The sequence below is a fragment of the Leopardus geoffroyi genome, chromosome D3, assembly GCF_018350155.1.
Source record: "Leopardus geoffroyi isolate Oge1 chromosome D3, O.geoffroyi_Oge1_pat1.0, whole genome shotgun sequence".
Taxonomy (NCBI): domain Eukaryota; kingdom Metazoa; phylum Chordata; class Mammalia; order Carnivora; family Felidae; genus Leopardus; species Leopardus geoffroyi.
Genome location: NC_059339.1, coordinates 16,988,217 through 16,996,496, shown reverse-complemented (window position 1 = coordinate 16,996,496; position 8,280 = coordinate 16,988,217).

The following is an 8,280-nucleotide window of genomic DNA, read 5'->3' as shown; positions in this document are numbered from 1 at the left end:
ACCCTAGCACCTTAAAAAATGAGGGAATAAATCCCAGAAAGAGAGGTCCATGTTCTATGTATAAACTCTGCCTAAATCTTTTATCTCTAAATACACACTTAGCAGACTCCAAGCAACCAACTAGAAGAACTTAAAAGGAATGGCTGCTGCACGGCACAGGGGAATCAAATTTTTAGTCTGAGGTCAGCCAACCTAACTGCCTGTTTTCAAAATAGTCTTCAGAACTTCTACAGTATCTAGGAGAGAATTCAAAATCACTACACATAATGAAAAACAAGAAAATGTGATCCGTACCAAAGAGAAGAGGCACTAACAGAAAGTGCCTTTGAGATGACCCAAATGTTAGAATTAACACTTAAAACTTTTAAATCAACTATTTCAATGATGCCAAAAAATATAAAGGAAAATATAATGAATGCACAAGGAGGAATTGTCAGCAGAGAAAAAGTAATGAACCAAATAAAAATTATAAAACTGAAAAATACAAGACCTGAAAGTAAATTCAGTAGGTGGGATTAACAACACATTGACAGTGACCTGTTAAAGGATCATTCAGCTTGAAAAAGAGCGGGGTTGGTAAAACTTTTCTGGGATGAATCATGGTAAATACTTTTGGCTTTGAGGGTCAAAAGTCTTCATTACAACTACTCATCTCTGCCATTGTAGTGTGAAAGCAACTATGGTAAATGAATAGGGGTAAACACATTTGGCCTGGAGTGATCCAGTTTTTCAACCCTGAAATAGAACAATAGACATCCAATCTGAAGAACAGAACAATTTATCTGAAAAAATGGTCAGAGCATCTTTGATCTGTGGGACAACAAACAGTCTAACATACAAATACATAATTGGAAAGAGAAGAGGGAAAGAATTAGGTAGAAAGAGGATTTTTTTTTCTTTGTTTTTAAGTAGGCTCCACACCCAACGTGGGGCTTGAACTCGGGACCCTGAGATCAAGAGTCACATGCTCTACAACCAGGTGCTTCAGGTTTTTTGTTTTTTAATAATGGCCAAAATTTTCCAAACGTGGAGAAAGTTCAAGAATCACAACAAACCCCAAACAGAATAAATAAAAAGAAAGCTGCACTCAAGAACTTCATAGTCAAATTGCTGGAAACTAAAAATAGAAAATCTTATAGGTACCAAAATAAAAATGACGCTTTACAAAGAAACCACATTCCAATTATATGAAATACTGCAAACTTCTCATCAGAAGTCACAGGGACTAGAAGACAATGAGATAACATATTTAAAGGTGTGAAAGTAAAACATGTCAACCCAGAATCCTACACCAAGTGGAAATACTCTTCAAAATGCAGGTAAAATATTGAATTTTCAGATAAACTGTAACGAGGAGTCAGCAGCAGCAGACCTACTTTACAGGAATTACTAAAAAGTTCTTTAGGTCTAGGGAAATGAGCCCAGATGGGAATCCAGATTTACAGGAATTAAGAAGTCAGTCTAATAATCTCAAAATGGTCTCCAGTGATCCTTTCTTCCTGGGATTTATGTTCTCTATATCATCCCCTCCCACACTATCAGGACTGGTCTGTGTGGCCACCACAGAATGTGAAATGATAGTGTAAGATTTCCAAAGCTAGGTCACTAAAGACATTGATATAGGCATAAATTTTCATAACCTTGGATTAAGCATGATTCTTTTAATATTTTTTTTTTAATTTTTTTTTTCAACGTTTATTTTTATTTTTGGGACAGAGAGAGAGACAGAGCATGAACGGGGGAGGGGCAGAGAGAGAGGGAGACACAGAATCGGAAACAGGCTCTAGGCTCTGAGCCATCAGCCCAGAGCCCGACGCGGGGCTCGAACTCACGGACCGCGAGATCGTGACCTGGCTGAAGTCGGACACTTAACCGACTGCGCCACCCAGGCGCCCCTCTTTTAATATTTTTTAATGTTTTTTTTTTTTTGAGAGAGAGAAAGAGTGGGAGCAGGGGAGGGGCAGAGAGAGAGAGGATCTAAAGCACTGCCAGTGCAGAGCCTGATGCAGGATTTGAACTCAGGAACCATGAGATCATGACCTGAGGCAAAGTCAAACGCTTAACTGACTGAGCCACCCAGGCACCCCAAGCATGATTCTTTTAGACATGATACCTAAAACACAACCAAGGAAAAAAATAGGTAATTGCACTTCATCACAATTTAAAACATTTATGCTTTAAAGACACAACCAAGACTATAAAAAGCCCAAGGAATGGGATAAATTATTTGTAAATCACCAAAAAAGATTAAGTATCCAGAATATTTAAAGAACTCTTACAACTCAACAATAAAAATATAATTCAATTCTTTGTGTGGGCAAAAGATTTGAATACACATTTCTCCAAAGAAGATATATAAATGGCCTATAAGTACATGAAAAGACGCTCAACATCATTAATCACCAGAGAAATACAAATCAGTCAATGAGATAGCACTTCACATCCTCTGAGATGACTATAATTTTAAAAAGCAGGGCAGGAGGGGGTCCCTGGACAGCTCAGTCTGTTAAGCATTTGACTCTTGATTTCAACACAGATCATGATCTCATGATCTCATGATCTGGAGATGGAGCCCCACGTCAGGTTCCACACTAAGCGTGGAGCCTGCCTGCAATTCTCTCTCTCCCTCTCTCTCTCAAAATAAATAAACATTTTTAAAATATTTTTTAAAAATAAGTAAATTTAAAAAGCTAGACAATAACAGTTAGCAAGGATGTGGAGAAATTGGAACGCCCACATTGCTAGCGGGACTGTAAAATGGTGCAGCTGTTTCGGAGGACAATTTGGCAGTTCCACTAAACGTAAAACATGGAGTGACCATATGATCTAGCAGTTCCACTAGTGGTTATATACACAAGAGAATTTGAAATCTATATCAGCACAAAAACCTGTGCACAAATGTTCACAATAGCACTATTCATAATAGCCAAAAGGTGGGGCCCAAATGTTCAGCTGATGACTGTCCATACAATGGAATGTTATTTGGTAAGAAATGAAGTGCTGACCCATGATACAACATGGGTCTCGAAAACATTATGCTAAATAAAAGAATCCAGACACAAAAGACCACATAAAGTATTTCATTTATATCAAATGTCAAAAATAGGCAAATCCATGGGGGCAGAAGGGAGATTAGTGTTTGCCAGGGGAAGAGTGAAATGGGAATAACAGTTAACAAGTGCAGCCTTTCCTTTTGGGATGATGAAAATATCCTGGAATCAAGCCATAGGGGTGATTCCATAATTTTGTGAATATTGCATACTTTAAAAGTATGAATTTCATGGGGCGCTTGGGTGGCGCAGTCGGTTAAGCGGCCGACTTCAGCCAGGTCACGATCTCGCGGTCCGTGAGTTCGAGCCCCGCGTCGGGCTCTGGGCTGATGGCTCAGAGCCTGGAGCCTGTTTCCGATTCTGTGTCTCCCTCTCTCTCTGCCCCTCCCCCGTTCATGCTCTGTCTCTCTCTGTACCAAAAATAAATAAAAACGTGGAAAAAAAAAATTAAAAAAAAAAAAAGTATGAATTTCATGGTATGAGAGTCATATCTCAATTTATCAAACACGCACACAAAAATGAACCCTGCCACTTTCATCTTTCTCAGATCATTCACACTGGGAGAAGTCAGATGCCATATTCATGAGGGCACTCAAAACAGCTATAGAGAGGCTCTGTCTATACGGCGAGAAACTGAGCCATCAATATGCTGTAATGTGAGAACTCAGAAACAGATCCTCCAGTTTGAGTCAAGCCTTCAGATGACTGCAACCCTGGCCATTATTTTGACTGTAATCTCATTCTAAGAAACCACAAGACAGAATCACCCAGCTAAGCCAATTCTGATTCCTGCCTCTCAGAAACTGGACAATAATATTTATCATTGTCTTCAGTCACTAAGATATGAGGTAACTTGCTATGCAGCAATAGATAACTAATACAATTGGCAATGGATTAAATATAAAAGACTTTTCTCTAAATTTCATTAATATACCTATAACTGAGTAAAAAACTTAACATTGTATAGTGAGGTTTGTAATATATGAAGATATAATACCTGTAACAACTATTGAATAAAATGTGGGTGGTAGGTAAATGGACCTATATGGTTGCAATATTTTTATATTTTTGTGAACTGGTAAAATAGTAACTCTAGGCAAGTTGTGAAAAGTTAAGGATGTATATTGTAATCCCTAAAGCAAATACTTAAAAAATAAGAAAATGCAGATGAGGTGGCTCAGTCAGTTAAGTGTCCAACTTTTGATTTGGGCTCAGGTCATGAACTCACAGTCATGAGATCAAACCCCACATCAGGCTCTGTGCTGGGCATGGAGTCTGCTTGAGACTCTCTCTCTGTCTCTCTCTCTCCCTCTCTCCTTCTGCTCATGTGTGCTCTCTCCAAAAAATTAACAATAAAATGAATAGTAAAAATAAAATGCAAAAGAATAACTTTAAAAGCCAATAAGAGGATTAAAATGGGATACTAAAAACTATTTGCTTAAAAGGCAGGAAAAGAGAAAACGAAGATAATAGCAAAATGACCAATGATATCAATAATTATATTAAATATTAAATGGACTAAAAAAATAATGGACTGACAACATATTTCTGACAGAATAAAAAGGAGATTAAAGCTCTCCCCTTAAACAATTAAAACAAAAAAATCTACCTCCCAATGCAGTGATTATCTGTGTCACCACTCTGCCATCAAAACACCTTTAATACTTCCCTACTCCAAATCATCTGTCAATTTATAATAATTTTTGAGTTTGAAAACACAAAACTAAAATGTTGCTACATCACTGTTCTGTGTAAATGCTTGTCTATGATGAGACTAGGCTGAAGAACAGGTATCAAGAGAGAGCTCCAAGATTAGAGCCCTGAGGACTTGAAACAGGGGTGCTCCAGGATAGTGGATGAGTTTGAAAGACTATTAAGGCTTTTAGAAAAATTATAGATCCAGAATGTATACAATGCCAAACGGACACTGATACTTCATAGCAGGCAGTTTGAACGTTTTCAAACTCAAGGAACTTTTGAAGTGGCAGAAAAGGTAGAGCTCATTGTGGGGAAACACTATTGGGAAAATTGTCTGCAAGTCTCTAGAGCCAGTGGCTTTACTCAGCACTGAAATAGGGAACAGAGGGAAGATAGATGGAGGTAACTTCTGAAGGGCCAGAAAAGGAATCGTCTCTTAAGAACATGCAACCAGAAATGACTTTATATGCTTGAGTTATATGCAAACTTGCTATTCTCCATATTTATGTACATTTTGTACTACCAAAGACCCAGAAATTGGCCTGAGTCTATGTACATTTTTTAAAAATCCGATATTATGAAAATAAAAATCTATGAAACAACAGGTCTCAGACCTGTCTCAGACAACAGGCAGCACAGGACAGTGATCTTTGAGAGAAGGAAAACTAATGAAGTAAGCCCTACAATTGCCCCAACCTACAACATGTAGAGAGTTTCCAGACCATGAATCAGAGAGAACAAAACAGAACCCAGGGGCACCTGGGTGGCTCAGTTAAGTGTCCAACTTTGTCTCAGGTCATGATCTCACAGTTGACGGGTTCAAGCCCCGCACTGGGCTCTGTGCTGACAGCTCAGAGCCTGGAGCCTGCTTCAGATTCTGCATCTCCCTCTCTCTCTGCCCTTGCTCCACTCATGCTCTGTCTTTGTCTCTCAAAAATAAATGAAAATGTTAAAAAAATAAATAAAAATAAAACAACAGAACCCAGATGTTTCCTTGGGTTGAAGAGAGTGCATGGTTCGGTAAGACCAAAATGCCTAGAATTGTGGGACAGAGTAAGAGAGAAGAAAATTTCAGAGAGCAAAAGATCACTGAAGATCTGCAAAGGCTCACCTTTGACTTTAGTACATATGTATGAGAAATTATCAAAGTCAAGGAAAGAACTGGAAGAAAGAAGCAGAAAGAACAATCCACAGAGCTCACACATGGCCAGGAATATTTTATACTGTCGCCATCAGAATAAAAAGACATCCTAACACATGAGGCAGCAATTAGAGTTCTCAGGTATCAAGTAGGGGCAAATTAGCCATAGATGAAAGGATGTTCTGGATCCACCTAATAAAGCATAAAAATAATCCTTAAAAAGATCCAACTATTTCCAAGTAACTGTCACAGGACAAACCTCAAGAATATCCAACAAAATGCACAAAATGTACATTTTACATTACAAAGTACAGTGTAAAATACACAATGTCCGGTATCCAGTAAAAAATATGTATATGTATATGACCCACAAAGGAGAGAAAATTCCATCAATAGGAACAGACCCAAAAATTATGTAAGCAATAGAATTAGTAGACAAGAATGTTTAAAAAGTGATTATATTCTACATATCCAAAAAAAGTAAACATGAGCATGTTGAAAGGAAAAATGGAAGACAGAAGGAAGACCTAAATCACAGTTACAAAAATGAAAACTATGATGTCTGAGATACAAAATACACTGGATGGGATGAACAGTACTTTGGATATTGCAGAAGAAAACATCAGTGAACTTAAAGACAGACTACAATAGAAACTACCAACAAATGAAAAACAGAAAAAAAGGAAAAACAGCATCAGTGAATTATAAGACAACATTAAATAGCTTAATATATGTGCAATTTGAGTGTCAGAGGAGAATGATGAAAAATAGAAAAGACATTTAAAAAAATAATGGCCAAATTACTCTCCAGATTTGTTTGGTTGCTTTTTTTTTTCAATTTTGGAGAAAGCTATAAACCCCAAAATCCAAGAAGTTCAATTAACCCCAAGTGGAATAAACATGAGGAAAACTACACCAAGGAACTCCTATCAAATTGCTGGAAAAAAATGATAAAAAAAAATTATAAATAGCCATGTGGTGATGGTGGGCAGGGCGGGGTGGGGAGGAGACTACAGAACAAAAGTGAGAATGACAGCAAAATTCTCATCAGAAACAACTCAAACCAGGAGACAGGGGAGCTACATCTCTAAAGTATTGAAATAAACAAGTCCCAGATCAAAATTCTAAGGAATTCCAAATTGTCTCATAATTCTAAGAGAAAGCCTTTCAGAAATGAAAATGAGGGGCCCCTGGGTGGCTCAGTTGACCATCTGACTCTTGACTTCATCTCAGGTCAGGAACCCTGGGTCATGGGATCAAACCCCACATTGGGCTCTGTGCTGAGCATGGAGCCTCTTAAGATTTTCTCTCTTTTCCTTTGCCCCTCTCCCTGGCTTGTGCTCTAAAACTTAAAAAAAAAAAAAATTTTTTTTTTTTTAATGAGGATGAAATACACATAAAACTTATGGGCAACAACAAAAGCAGTACTCTAGGGAAATTTATCCTTATAAATACCTACATTAAAAATGAAGAAAGATCTCAGGGCACCTGGGTAGCTCAGTCGCTTAAGAGTCTGGCTCTTGATCTCAGCTCAGGTCATGATCTCACAGTTTGGGGGACTGAGCCCCATATTAGGCTTGCACAGTAGACCTGTGTATCAGGCTCTGCGCTGAGCCTGCTTGAGATTCTCTCCCTCTCTGTCTGTCCCTACCCTACTCATGCACTCTCTCAAAATAATAAATCAATAAACTTAAAAAAGTGAAGATCTCCAATCAGTAACAGTTTACACCTTAAGCAACTAGAAAAAGAAGAGCAAGCTAAACACAGAGCTAGCATGTGGAAGAAAATAATAAAAATTAGGATATAAAGTAGAAAATGGAAAAACAAAATCAATAAGACCAGAAGTTCCTTGAAAAGATAGGTGAAATTGACAAAGCTTTAACTGGACCAACAAAGTAAAAGAGACAAATAGTTAAAATTGAAAATGAAAGTAAAGACATTAAATAATGGCCTTACAGAAATGAAAAGGATTACAAGTGAATACTATAAAAACTAAATGCCAACAAATTATATAATCTATAAAAAATGGACAAATTTCTTACAATACACAAATTACTTAAACTGACCCAAGAAGAAATAGAAAATCTCAGCAGACCTCTAACAAGTAAAGCAACATAATCGGTAGTGAAAAATCTTCCAATAAAGAAAAGGCCTGGACCAGATGGCTTCACCAGTGAATTCTATTGAACAAAGAATTAGCACCAATCTGTAATGCCCCCGATTTCAAATCCAAGAGACCACCAAGGAACCGATACCGATGCAAACGCACGAGGGTTTATTTGCAAGCTCGAGCTTGGGCCCAAGTATACCTGACACAGTGGAGCAGGGACTTGGACCCCTAGGTTAAAAGGCATAGCAGTTTTATAGGGGCCAGTGGCCAATGAGATTGTA